Source organism: Pinus tabuliformis, chromosome 2_2, assembly GCF_031772625.1.
Source record: "Pinus tabuliformis cultivar Carrire ecotype Pingquan chromosome 2_2, CPIR1, whole genome shotgun sequence".
Taxonomy (NCBI): domain Eukaryota; kingdom Viridiplantae; phylum Streptophyta; class Pinopsida; order Pinales; family Pinaceae; genus Pinus; species Pinus tabuliformis.
Window position 1 is genome coordinate 131,218,798 of NC_142300.1, and position 13,590 is coordinate 131,232,387.

Genomic DNA, 13,590 nt, shown 5'->3' on the forward strand with positions numbered 1-13,590 from the left:
CTTTCTCTTTCCTGCGCAGATGTCTCGTACTCCTTATGTTGGTTTCGCTGATGGTGCCTGCCGTAGTACTTGTAATTTGTCTTCGGCAGCGTGGGTGATCTACGATCCTCACGGGGAGTTGATAAACCTACAGGGTGTGTGCCTAGGTCGTACCACTAACAATGTTGCCGAGTACAGTGCTGTAATAGAATTGCTTGCCGAAGCAGTTGACCTCGGCATCCGAGAGCTAGTGGTAAACCTGGACTCCCAGTTGGTGGTCCATCAACTAAACAGGCAATATTCCGTCAGAGACCAGCGCATATTAAGGTTATACCTACGTGTGAGATTGTTAGAACGGAGCTTTGATTTCATTACTTATCAACATATTCCAAGACGATTAAATACGTTGACTGATGCATTGGCAAATCATGTATTAGACAGACATTTGCGAAACAGATAAACATCATACAAAGAAGGAAAGAACAGCATAGTAAGACCATAAGCATATGTAAATAAATCATTCCAAGCATAGTTTGCACGTGTGTTTTTAAGCTTGCATTAAACATATAAAATCCATGAGTCAAGTGTCATGCAAATCCATACATAAGATCACAAATTGTACTGAACGAACGCATAACACAAGATAACACATCATCACATGTAACAACGACTCATCCAAAAACCGGTATGTATATATATATATATCGTGTGGCGCACTGAGGCGCTCAAAAATAGAAGTACGTGTCCCAAAATCTCAGTACATCCGAGTCATAATGTCTCAAAATAAACAGTGGAAATAAAACCTAGGTGACTAATCGGCTGGGTGGTGCTCTCTGTAGTACACGGCCGCTCGTGCTACCCGCCTCAGAAGGCGGTGCACTCTGGGTTCCACACCCACTGTGTGGATCTGATGCTCCACAGGGACCTCCTCAACCCCCTGGAAATCCGGTACCCCCTCCAGCAACCCCTCAAGGTTGCGAGCCACAACCTCTGGCGTGTTGGCCTCTGGAGGAGCTAAGGCCAAAGCTCCGACTCCTGGGCCCTCTCTCCGTGCCGTGACAGCCAGGCCAATCGGTCTAGTAGGCCCTACATCTGCGTGACAAGACATTTATTAGGACATGTACATAATAAAAAAAAAATATACAAAACTTAAAAAGACAAAAGTGTCATACCTGCATCATCCCACTGTTCACCCGGAGGCAGCACCAAGTCAGGATCATTGCGGAAATCCATCCCTGCATATGGCCAATCCTGTACGAAGATCTCCTGTTGGTCCAACCAGTCTCTGAAATATACCCCCCAGCTATGTGGTCGGCCGCCACCCCCACGTGGCATAATCCGAGCCCATCGAGTGGCCCTCGTCTCTCGAGGATCTCTGGGGGCATCCACAGCCATAGACTGCAGCCGCATGGCTGGTACTCGCTCCAGAATAAGCGGGACCAGGATCGATCCATACCCGAACTGCTTCGTCTCTCCGCGACGGCAGTTGCTCAACTGCCTTTTCATATTGTTGCACACTGCAGTGCACCAGTCGAACACGGTAGGCTCGAGACACTCGAGGGCTAGTAGGAGATGAGTCTTGGACGCCTCATGGTTCGCCATGCTGCCCGCTGCCCGGGTCACCATGAACAGGATGGTGCGCAACACTATGTCTCTCACTGTGGGGATCGAGCACTTCCCACTCCGCGTCTTTACTGCCCCTGGGCAAACCTCAGCCATTAAGTCATCCAGGGTACCACCGCTAGGTCGCTGCCCCTCTAAGATGGGCCTCCCACCTCGGCGCGACAGCCCAGTCAAGAAGAAGATGTCCATATGATCGAACTCGATGTCGTGACCGCGGATGGTGAATTTTTGGTCCACCGGGTTCCATGCCCTGATCAGCAGCTCCAGCAAATCATGTTGGGCCCTTAGACGCGGCGTCAGGAAGAATTTCATGAATCCACACGCCCGCATGGCGTTGCAACAATTTACGTCTCCCCAAGCAGCCACATCCTCCACATCGTGAACTCTCTCTTGCCATTGAAAAGCCATGATGTCCTGCATGAACAATAAAACCGATCAGAAGTGCTTCCAGGTAAAAATTCACGTTCATTTTCAAAAAAACGAAATTTTTCCGCGCCAGCGCGACTGTTTTAGAAACAGCCGCGCTGACAATGGCAGCTCTTTGTTAAAAATGCGAGGTCAGCGCGGAAGAACACGCCTTTTCCGCGCTGACCCGAAGTTGGTTACATTGCCTATTTTTCGATCAGCGCGACCCCGTGGGCAATTTCCGCGCTGACCGAGGGCGCACCCATGCAAATAAAAAATGCCCAATTGGGCCTATCCGACCGTTAAAAAACTCCTAAAATGAACCAGAATGCAGGGCAAAGGAATGGGAACCTACCTGGAAGAAGCAGATCTGAAAATGGTCTCCGGATGGGCTGGAAATCGCTCCGTCAACTTTTGGCTTCTCCACGTTCTTCGCACTCCAAATAGTAAAATGGTAAAAATGACTTATTACCCCCCCTATTTATAGTAAAAACTCCTAAATTACCATATTTTTTGGGTTTTTACCATTTTTTGCCATAAAACTAGCCTTGGTTCTGTTTTCAAGCATGTTTCAAAATGTTTTTACGTATATCGAATGGATTTATGCGGGTAGTGCCCTTGTGCAGGTACAGGTATCGCAGCTTGGTCATGACAGTCCACGATTCATGTGATTCCCAAAGTGTCGTCTCTAAGCTCTTCTCCGACGTTAAACAAGAGAAGATGGCCGAGCTCCCTTTCAGCTCGTTAAAGGGAACGAAAGGCGGTCGTTTTTAAGCTCTTTTTCCGACCGTTAAACCAAAAAGATCGCCGGGTGCTTGTCGTTTCGCACTCGATATTGGCTCTAAAACGACGTGTCTTCGACCACTTTTTTACTTTTTCCGGTCGGCGACACTATTTATGAAAAGTACTCCTCGGTTGTAATGACCGGGCGGTTCTTTCGAGCACAGTTTTATACTTTTTCGGGCTCGAGAGACACAACTGTACGAAAAAGGACCCCCCTGGAGCCTCCTTTTCCGCATTCTTTTCAGACTCTCGAAACAAGAAAAGAAGCCGAGTTTTTCCTTTGTCAGGCTCGTTAAACACTCAATGACATCGGATATTGTCAACATGACACACATCAAGCATATGTTACCCCCGTCAAGCTTGTCGTCCAAAAATAATCGGGGTACCTGCCTGCAAAGGTGGGGAAAATGGAACTTTGATTACAGTCGTCTCGGCAGTACGTCGCTCTTGAACACGGCACTCCGCTGTTTCGTGTCTGGATGGGGTCATCTCATCTCGTTTTCACTAACCTCCATGGGTTTGGGACATCCTATTTGACCTCTCATCTGTTTATTGCCATCATCATCCTACCCGCAGCTCATTTGATGTCAAGTACTGCCAAATCCGTTATAGTGCCGTTATGTGTTCAAGAGAAGTTGTCCTCTGCCACAAAGCAACCTCGTTCGCTATCTCATCACAAATTATTATACCTCTGTCTCGTGTCGCTGATGTGGGAATCATTATGGCCCACCTTCGATCAAGGCCACTTCTCGTCGACTTCAACTCATTATCCGAGAAAGTGACTTAGAGACTCCTTCCAGGTGCCTTGGAGCCTGCATGCCTCAATGGCAGGTTCCTCGTGTTCGACGCAAGGTTTACATCATTGACCTACGATCGAATGATTCCGTGGGTGTTCGACACCAACTCATTGATTCACACGCTACGGATTGTACCTATAGTACCTTGAGGGCCATTGTCATTATTGGTGGTACCTCTCGCGTCTGTTAACGGTTCTCATCATTGACCGGTAATCAGGCGATGTTCATACATGTTCGACTCCAACCCCTGTATTCACATGTGTGGACCTGTACTCTGTTCGGGTCGAGATGGAGCGCAAGACCCTGGATCCTTGCTCACTGTGGTCCAGGCTGCGATTTTGTGGATGATCATTACATGACTCATCGATGGATGGCTGCGCCCATACCTGAGTCTTCATGGATGGCTGCGACCATACCTTGTCTTTATTATGGTCTCTTTAGCTGGGTGGCTGCGTCCATACCATAGACCAGTCTTGCATGTCTTTTGGATGGCTGCGCCCATACCTAGACTGCGTGTACATGATTGTCAGAGATTTTTCGGTACTTCCTGGTGGTGTTCCAGTTCGGCGTGTGTTGTAAAGCATTTCACCCCTCCCACTCTCTCGGTCTTCATGCTTTAGGGGGCATCTGTTACACAGTAATTTATCACTGCCTTCCTGTCAGTCACCCTGCTGTGTCCAAGAAGTCACAATCACTAAGTGTTTGATCCCTGAACTGGCTAAAAACCCATTTTTCCAAAGTTTTGTGCATCAGCGCGTCTGTTCCTAAAATAACCGCGATGACCAGCGCCCCACAGTCTATTTCGTGCGCTGCCATCGCGGAAGAACATCACTTTTCCGCGATGACGCACAGCGCGGCTTTCGCGTGTCCTTCCGCGCTGACATGGCTTGTTCAGTTGTTGTCATGTGCTGACAGCGCGGCAGTCTCCATATAATCCGCGCTGATCCAGTTTGGGCGAATTTGTTCAAACAACCAGCCTTCCAGATCTCTCCAGGCTTGGTTGTTAGCTTTGTGAATGTCGACTCCCTTCTATGGCATGTCTGTTCGACCTTTTGCAACTACTCCCCTTGAAGATAAGCTCATCCTTCCACCTTTTTAGGAGACTCCTTCTCCTATATAAACTTCCACCATTACCATGAGCAGCTAGTTAGAAAATAGCTAGACTTAGCTTGGATTATACAAGAGCTTGTAGTGCTCAGATTGCTGCTATAGGTGTGGTGTGTTAGGAGTGGAAGTGATTGATTGCTTTGGGAAGTTTGTTTGTGACATTTGTGTGAGAGAGAGAGACTAGTTTGTCTTGGGAGAACCATCCTCAAAGGTGAATGCATGAGATACATGCTGACTGATCCCTCCTGAGAAGTTTATCGACGTCAGAACATTTGGTTGTACTCTTCTCTATTCTGATTAATAATAGATGACTGCTATTATTGTTCCATTCTCGTTTGTTTATGCAATGGATAAATGTGAATTATGTCTTTTCTGACTGGCATATAGTTACTTTTACTAGATTTCACGCTTGCGTTTGCTTTCCCTTCGTGTGTGCAGGTGTCCGTTCGCGGGGATCGCGGAAGACTATGACCAGCTGAAGCGAAGGAGCAAGGGAAACATCCCCTCGTCAAACGACAGCGCAGGAATCCAAGTAGGTGCTCTTTACTTCTTGTCTAATTGTAACTAGGAACATGCGTGGCAGCATTGTGTGATTGTTGCTAGACCCCTGTTGGGCTAGTAGGGATCGCCTCTATCCGTAGAGGGGATTTACCTTCTCAACAATACTTCCCCTTTATTTTAGTTGATCAAGTAATCCGCAATTGTGGAACAAAGTCAATTGAAACCCTGTCGTTCGCGGAGGCTTACGAGTCAACCGTCTTTGTCTCCGGAATCGAAGCCAGTACGGACAAAGCGAACTCATTTAACCGGTTCCAAATCTCCTATTAAAGTTAGAACAAGTGTTCCAACGACATCAGAGACTCCAGTTACTCCAAACATTTCTGGAATCCCTGCCTCTATAGAAGAAGTTCAATAGCCACAGAAGGACAGTGATACTGATCCTAGTCTGAGAGTAAACACTTGTGTTACCGAACCAGTTCCATCTACAACCGGTTTGGAGAGTCTTGCTCTTCAAACATCTGTTGCTGCTGATTTCACACCTTCTTCGGCACCAGAAATATTTTACGGACCTGACGGTCTTCCCCTTCCACCTGGTCTGATTTCCATAGAATAAATTGTAGAAGATCCTCAAACAAGTACTCCAACGCACTTTGGAGTCAGGATCACTCTATATCCTTCTTCGTCAGAACTTAGTCTACCACCAGCGAAAGCTCCTGTAGAATCGCTAGGTAATCTTTTGGATAGACTACAAATGTCTGAACAACTGTCAACATCTAGGATTGTGTCGTCTGACACAGCGACGACAGAACTCCCTGCTATCACTCTGACAATGTTCGCCGGTATACCATCTGTCCCGACTAGCTCTCAGCCGCTAGAAGGAGCCCACTCAGGGGCTATTTCGACAGTATGGTCTGTTCCTGTTTGTTCATCTGGAATAATATCCGGAAACTCTTATGTTGAGTCTCAACAAATTGATCCATTTGGAGGTCAATTTGGGCAGTCCAGCCCCCAAGGGCAAACAATACCCTTGACTTTTGGATTACCACCGTATGGGGGGCAGTATACCCTTTCATTATCCCCTCCGGGAGGATATCCATGTGTGATTTCACAACAACATTCAGGTTATACTGGAATTACCTCAAGCGGTTGGGTACCTATACTACCTCAACAACCAAGAGTTGTATATTGATGCAAAAATTCTTACCTACGTCAAATATTCCAACTACACCATCTATTGTGATGATGTCGCAAGTTCAAGCACTGCCTGTTGTATGCCAACCTCAGGTTTCTCAGGTTGTAATGCAACAGCCCCTTGACCCTGCGACTCAACCACAATCACCGACCCGTGGAATGACACAGGTTCAGACGGGTACAATTACCCCTCATCTTGGTCAAACTGTTAGTATCGGGCAACAGCACGTGGGTTCACAACCATGGCTGGTGCAATACCAACAACCGCAATTCCAACAAGTATACCAAGGTTCTGAGCAACAAATCTTTGCTAACAGTGGATAGTCGTACATTCAAAACGGTCAAAATCAACCATTTTACAGTGGTCATGTCCACCAACCTTACCAAACATACCAGCATCAAATGCATTATGCCGGTATGCAAAGACCAACTGCTCAGGCAATCCCATCTTACCCTGGGTATGCTTCACCTAACCTGAATCAGCAGTTACCATTTGTGGCAACTTTGGAGTTACCTAATTTAAATCGGTTAACCAACGATCCAATTGCTTACGCCCCTTGGTGGCCAGTGATTCCGCATAAACTTCCATCAGATATTCCTAAATTTAATGGAAATCTGGGTGAAGATCCATCGAATCACGTGATGACCTTTCATCTATGGTGTTCATCAAACACCCTAAATGATGATTCGATAAGACTTCACCTCTTTTAGAGGACGTTAACGGGTCCGGCGGCAAAATGGTACATCGAATTGCCTAGAGCTTCGTTCGACAACTTCAGTACCTTAGGCACAACCATTTTAACCCATTTTCAGTTACCAATAAGGTACGAAACGGGAACAGAACTTCTTACCAATTTCAAATAGACAACGACCACTCACATATCTAATCATATACATGAGTGGCGACGTCGTTGTAGAATGGTAAAAACGTATGTCCCCGATCAACTATTAGCTGAATGGTTTATCAATTCATTACTGCCTTCCATCACGGAAGATGTGGCAAAGGGGGGAGTCGTAACAGAAGAGCAAGTTATCACTCGTGTGCAATATCTAGACTTGATTTACACTCAGTCCGGCACGCTCTACGATAAAATACCTGACGCTCCTAGACCGGAATTCTTAATTCCTCCTCCTCCTAAATCAAACAATGACTCTCATGCCGGTGATGGCGTGATTGGCACAACAGACACGAGATCGACAAAGGCTACATCCAAAAAGGCCCGTAAGATTTCAGGTCAAAATGCAAAAGATGAACTTCTTGCTTCAGAAGTAAATGCCGTATCGACAGATAAAGGCAAAGAAACCAAACAACCGGGGAGCAAGAAGAAAGGCAAAGGGAAGAAGAAGAAGCAGGAGGAATCATCACCTGAAAATAATTCTTCAAACCCCCCTGGAGATAGGAAACCAAAAAATCCATGCCTTATATGCGATGAGGATCATTGGACCGCAAATTGTCCACAGAGAGCTGAGGTTAAGAAATTCTTCAAGAATTCAAAAACCTCCGCAGTGTTAACTGATCCATTTCCAAATCTAGGAACAAATATGGTTGAAAGTGAAAATGCTTCCCCGTCTCAAGTGCTAATGTTGTCGGTTTCAAAACAGAAAAATGATGCTTTGATATCGACAAGGAACAAAGATTATGGGAATCCACAGTTGTCGAACAACAAGGATAAAGATCAACCTAGTAGTTCGAAAACAACTTCGACAGAAGTTGCGCCACCTACCATTCCTGAATTGACGATAAAACCGCCAAAGGGAGTAGTACACAAGTCGACATTTAATCCCCGTGCTAGAGTGGCACAGTATTATAATATAGTGGAAGATCTGGCCCAATCGCCATCCGCTATGTCGACTCTTGAAGTACTACAAAATTGCCCATCCCAAAGGCAGGCTTTATTATCAGCCATTGGTGGGATAGACCCAAAGGATTCCAATCTTGTATCCTTCGATCATAAAGGATACTATCCTCAATTACCAGCTCAACTAGCTTTCCTTGTTCAAGTGAAAGCCCTCAACAAAACTGTTCATCGAACAATTATTGATGAGGGGCATCTACATGCATCATGTCGATGAGTTGCTAGAAAACTTTAGGATCTCCAACCTTGTCGCGATCTTCGACGACATTAAAATCATTCGACGGAAGGACATATACCCCATATGGTATTCTAAGTAACTTGAAAATTGAACTAGGAGGGAAAACGGTAGAAATAGATGTTGAAGTAATCGATGGAAATCTTGATTACAACATCCTACTAGGAAGGCCATGGATATATGCTATGGCGGCTGTTGTGTCGACTTATTTTAGGAAGATTGCATTTCCATTTCAAGGAGGGATTACAATCGTCGATCAGTAAAACTTCCTCCCCAATGGTTCTCAAGTTACAGGAAGCATTCCCATGATCCATGGAAGCCCACATTCGCTTCAAAATATCGGAGTAGGCCTATTAAAAGATCCTATACTAATGGGAACTTTCACCCTTCCACCTCCAATCAACCTGGCAGAAGTGGCATTGATAGGAACCTGCTACATGATATCTTCTAAAAAGATCTCGGAAAACGATATCGACATGGATCATGCAATGGTTTTGCCCCCAAGCCCAACGGAAATATTGTAGCAATCAATGTTCCTAGCATGGGAGGCAAACCCAAATCAACGCTCATCAAGCGTTTGGATAGATAGGTCTAAAGAATATGGTACCCCTTCAGATCCTTGGTCGCAAGTGCATGTCACCGACGAAGGAATTGTCCAATCAATGGTAATTGAAGGAGCACCATGGAATGATTCCCACCATCATTCCCTTCTTCCGGATTGTGGAGAAGATACTCAAGATGACCTTTATCATCCTTCAGTTTTTGATTTTCTATCAAATACTGTAAACACGGTGGATTTCGAGCGAAACTTGTCCAACATTGAAGAGACTATCGCCATAAATATCTTGACCAAAACAGATGTTGTAGAGAATATTTATGTCGGCAAATGTTGTTCTCCTTCAGAACTAGAGATATATAACGCTCTTTTTTGCGAATTCAGAGATGTCTTTGCTTGGTCATATGATGAAATGCCAGGCATTGACTCGAGTATCGTTGAACACGAAATTAATATGTATCCAGATGTCAAACCAGTACGACAACGGCTACGGTAGGTGCACTCCAAGAAAGCCGCTACCATTAAGGCAGAAGTTGAAAAACTTCTCCATGCTAGTTTCATCTACCCAGTTCCTCTAACCGATTGGGTATCGAATATTGTCCCTGTTATGAAAAAACAAGGAACAATTAGAGTGTGCGTCAATTATAGGGATGTAAATCAAGCTTATCCAAAAGACAACTACCCTACACCCTTCATTGACCAGATAATTGATGAATGCACCGGATGCGAAATCTTTTCATTCATGGATGGATTCTCCGAGTATAATCAAATAAATATCCGCCCACCGGACCAGTCAAAGACTGAATTTATTTGTCTGTGGGGCACATTCGCATATCGAAAATTACCCTTTGGTTTAAAGAACGCAGGGGCGACGTTTCAGAGGGCAATGAATTATGCCTTCCATGACATAAAAAAGATCGTTCAACCATACCTCGACGACCTTCCGGCTCATTCGCGAAAGCGGACTGATCACCTACAGCATTTAAGAGCGATATTTCTACATTGCCGACACTACAAGATACGACTCAATCCACACAAATGTGTATTTTGCGTCAGTTCTGGTCATTTACTTGGCTTTGTAGTCTCAAAGGACGGGATTCGTCTCGACCCATGTAAGGTCCAGGCAATCATAAATTTGCCTCCACCTTCGAATTTGCTTTAGATTCAGAAAATCCAAGGGAAAGCGAACTTTCTGAGGAGGTTCATTCCAAATTACGCCGAACTTGCTAAAGGTTATACACGTGTTTTGAAAAAGGAAGTACCCTTTGTCTGGGATCAGGTTGCGCAAGCTTCCTTTGATGCTTTGAAAGATTCCCTAATGAAAGCATCATTAATGTACGCTCCTGATTATCAAAAAGATTTTAACTTGTATCTGGCTGCAGCGGATACGACCATTGCAATGGTTTTAGTTCAAGAAGTCGATGGAATTGAACATCCTATATATTATTTAAGTAAAAAATTAAATGATACAGAAAGCAAATATTCTTACGTTGAAAAGCTAGCACTCGCAGCTGTTCAAGCGATACAAAGATTTTGACACTATGTCCTCTTTCGGAAAACTACCATTCTGTTAGATTGCAACCCCATGACTTATATATTGTTGCGACAGTTGCTGGGGGGAAAATATTCAAAATGGATAGCAATCCTACAAGAGTTTGATCTGGAATTTGTAAAATCCAAGTCAAAGAAAGCTCTAGTTTTCGCAGAATTATTGTGCGATCTCCCATCGTTGTCCAACGATGACACATCCGAAGAAACAATCGTGGAAGAAATTTTGTTTCTGATATTTGCAAGCAATGAGTGGTATGCGGATATAATCATTTATCTCCAAACCCAAAAATACAGGCCAAACACCTCCCACTCCGAACAAAAACGTATTCGATACCAAGCAAAAGACTACATGATCGTCGGTGATACGCTTTACCGTCGTGGTATCGATACAGTTCTGAGAAGGTGCCTCACCCATGAGGAGGCCGAAAAAGTCCTGAATGATTGTCATTCAGGCGCGTGTGGGGGGCATCAGTCTGGATATGCTATAGCGCAAAAAATCTTACGAGCAGGATACTTCTGGCCAACAATGTTCAAAGATTGCATAACTGCAGTCAGAAGTTGCCATGCTTGTCAAATTTTCGATAGCAAAACCAGAAGACCAGCCGCACCTCTGCAGCCAATAGTTGTTGTTGGGCCATTCGCCAAATGGGGCATCGATTTCATGACATGTAACCCCACCTCGACCGGGGGGCATGGGTATATCATAGTCGCAGTTGACTATTTTACCAAATGGGCTGAGGCGATGCCTACATTAGATAATATTGGTGAAACAACTGCCCTCTTCTTTTTCAATCATGTAGTTGCCAGATTCGGTGTGCCGCAGGCTATAGTCACAGATCATGGATCGCATTTTTGCAATCACATGATGGTCGAATTAGCTGCCAAACTAGGGTTGTCTCACGACATCTCTACTCCATATTATCCGCAAGCCAACGGACAAGTTGAAGCAATCAACAAGGTCCTCAAACGCATGCTGCAAAGGATGATTAGAGTTCACAAAAGAAGATGGCACCTAATCCTGTACTCAACTTTGTGGGCTTACTGAACATCGGTAAGGAATGCAATCGGGTTCACACCTTTCCAACTGGTATATGGCCTGGAAGCAGTCTTACCAATCCAGTGTGAAATCTCGTCTCTCAAACTCGCAATTGATCTCCTCCCCGGGACTTCAGAAGAAGAAGCTCATTTCTTGGAATTAATCCAATTGGGTGAAACCCATTGTGATGCCGCTTTGGCTAACGAAGCCCATAAGAAACGAGTCAAGGTGCAGTTCGACAAAAATGTCAAACCCCGTGTCTTCTCAGAAGGTGACTTGGTCTTGCTTTACAACCAAGAATCCGATAAATTGGGAGCAGATAAATTTAAGTCTTTATGGATGGGCCCCTATATTGTTAAATGAGTGTTAGCAAAAGGAGCCTACGAGTTAATGGATTATGACGGAATTCCACTGGCGCAACCTCGTAATGGGTTGTACCTCAAGCGTTACTATGCGTAATGGTAACCTGTGTGCTTTTGTTATGTTTTTGTTTTCGCTAAAGTGTTTATTTTGGTCAAGTAATCCACTTTTTACATTTGTTGCAGATGTCAAACTTATTGGATTCATGTGTTGGATATGTCGACGGAGCGAGTCGTAGTTCGCGGAACCTATCTTCCGCAGCCTGGGCTATTTTTGATCCAAGCAGCGAGTTAGTAAGTTTCAGAGGGGTATGTATAGGTCGATCAACAAATAACATCGCTGAATATAGCACGTTGATAGAACTTCTCTCTGATGGCATCACACATGGTATACACCGACTAATTTTCAGGCTAGACTCACAGCTCGTAATACTACAACTCAATGGTATATATTCCGTCTGAAACCTAGCTATTTATCGCATGTTCCTAAGGGTTAAGATTTTGGAAAGACAATTTGATTTTATTCAATATCAACATATTTCAAGAAACTTAAACACATTAACTGACTCATTAGCAAATTATGTGTTAGACAGACATTTGCAACGTTTATAAAAAGAAACATACCATCAATGTTTGCATTTGGATCATGTAACTTAACCAAAGTAAAACTCCGAAAATAAAAAATATATATAACTGTTTATGGTTTACACATAATGTTCTGTAACCAAGACAAAATCGGTCAAATGACCCAAAAACTCAAAATGCTAGGGGGCACCCTAGTCTAATGATGCTCGTGATAGCAAGTCACAGCCTGTGTGATCATGCATAAGAGACGAGTCCACCGTCTGGGCACACCAGTAGTATGCCGCTGTAACCTCAAAGGTAGCTCGTTAGTCCTCACATCTGGAATACCAAGAGTGAGGCCCTCAACATACTCTAATGCTGTGAGAGTCTCAGCCACGTCGAGGTCGCGAAGGATAGCCCTTCCGACGGCCTCTCCTGCTAGGGCAGCAGCCGGTACTCTCAGGCGAGCTACTGGATGAACAGGACCAACATCTGCATTTACACACGAGTTTGATTAAAGTCTTGATAGAATAAACCACAAGGACATTATAAACAAAAACGATAAACAGGGATATGGTCAAAGATTTTACCAATGGCGCCCCACTGCTCGCCATCTGGCAGTACTAAATCTGGATCACCCCGGAAGTCCATGCCAGCGTATGGATACTCAGAATAAACCATATCCTTACGATCAAACCACCTGAAGAAGGTATCAGAAAATGAAATCTGAGACTGGCCAGCATGCCTAGACATATGGTCAACCCATCTCTGCATATGTGGTTCAGTAGGAGAAGGTAAATCAAGTGCAATGTACTGCGGCTGCATCAGTGGTATCTTCTCCAAGGCAAAGGCGGTCAAAATAGAACCATACCCAAAGTTCTTCAACCTCCCGCTCTTTATCTTGGTCAACTATTCTTTCATCACAAGAAGTACTGTGTCGCACCAGTTGAACACCTTCAGTTGGAGGCATTCCAAGGCATGCTGCATGTAAGATCGGTTGGCTACATGAAGCGCCACACCACTGGCAATCCTACCAAAAGTAAACAG